This window comes from Chlorocebus sabaeus, chromosome 28, assembly GCF_047675955.1.
Source record: "Chlorocebus sabaeus isolate Y175 chromosome 28, mChlSab1.0.hap1, whole genome shotgun sequence".
Classification (NCBI taxonomy): domain Eukaryota; kingdom Metazoa; phylum Chordata; class Mammalia; order Primates; family Cercopithecidae; genus Chlorocebus; species Chlorocebus sabaeus.
The window spans coordinates 426,975-428,507 of NC_132931.1; the positions used below are offsets into that span (position 1 = coordinate 426,975).

Sequence of the window (1,533 nt, forward strand, 5' to 3'; positions counted from 1 at the left end):
ATGACTGTTCCTGCAGAGGTCTGCGGGACCCCCAGTCACCTAGCCCTGAGATCGTACAGTGCTCCATGAATGGAGACCATCCAGGCTATGGGAAGGCGGTGGATATGCGAGTGCGCTGGGGGAGGAGGATCACCCGCCTGGGCTGGGTGAGGGAGGAATAGGCAGGGCTGAGTCGGTGCCCCTGGTGCTGGGGTAAGTGGCCCTGGGCCCTCCAACGTCCAAGTGGAGCACTGGTGTCATCATGTACACGCTGCTGGCCAGCTCCCCACCCTTCTGGCACTGGAAGCAGTTGCTGATGCTGAGGATGATCATCAGCAGCAACTACCAGTTTGACGCGTCCGTGTGGAATGATTACTCGGACACGGTGAACGACCTGGTGAGAGGCCAGGCCGCCTGGCTCCTGGACTCAGGGCCACAATGTCAGGCTCCCCTGCCCGGGGAGGCTCCACCTCTCCTGACATGCTGGAGGGGACCTGCCTTGACGTTCTTGATTCCCCTCTCCTTCCCTCCCAGGTCTCCCGATTCCTGGTGGTGCAACCCCAGAGCTGCTGCACAGCGGAAGAGGCCTTGGCACACCCCTTCTTCCAGCAGTACGTGGTGGAGGAAGTGCGGCACTTCAGCCCCCGGGGGAGGTTGAAGGTACGAAGCGTCCCAACCCAGGCCCTGTGGCAGTTGCCGCCAGCTCCCCAAGCGCAAACCTCTAAGTCCTCTCCTCTCCCAGGGATCCTTACACCCAGCGGGGTTCCAGAGTACCCACCCCTCCCCTCCCAGCCGCCCTGTGATGGCTTCAGAGGTGGCAGGTGGCAGCCCACTGGCTCCGTCCCTGCGGATGCTGGCCAAGAGGGAAGTGGGGGACACTAGGAGGGCCCCGCAGAAGCCACCAAAGGCTTCGTGACAAACGAGTCCAGAGCGTCCCTGTGCTGGAGGTGCTGCAGCCCAGCTTCTCTGCCTGGCCCTGCAGGTGATCGCTCTGACCTTGCTGGCTTCAGTTCGGATCTACTACCAATACTGCCGGGTGAAGCTGGTGACGTGGAACATCGTCACCCGAGACTCACCCCTACACCCTCCAGCTTCTGTGCCGGCTCATCAATGCCTACGGTTTCGAAATCTATGGCCACTGGGTGAAGAAGGGGCAGCAGCAGAACCAGGCAGCTCTTTTCAAGAACACACCCAAGGCCGTGCTCCTCTCCCTAGCTGAGGAGGACTACTGAGGGGCTGGCCAGTCAGGGAGGGCTGGGGGGCAGGTAGGGAGGGGAAGCCACGGAAATACAAGTCAAAGGGGTAAGATGTGTGCAGGCCTCTGCGGAAGGAGCACTTAGCCCTGGCCAGGAACCCCTGGAGCTAAGTCCACGACCCCCTCTCAAAGGCTGTTCACAAGGGAAGCGGGTGTTCCCACCACACAGCAATACTTGCAGGCTGGGGCAGGCCCTGGGTGGGCAGAGATCACTTGTGGCCTGAGAACCAGGAACCCCCTGCTCCTCCACTTCCTAGATGAGCCACCATCTCCGTTTCTCTTTAGGGGAGGCCCAGAGT

The 1,533-nt window shown here is 61.4% G+C and overlaps 1 pseudogene; it reads left to right on the forward strand.

Annotated features, from left to right (window-relative positions):
* On the forward strand, positions 1-1,211 carry LOC119621352 (phosphorylase b kinase gamma catalytic chain, skeletal muscle/heart isoform-like; annotated as a pseudogene).
* The last annotated feature ends 322 nt before the right edge of the window (positions 1,212-1,533 follow it).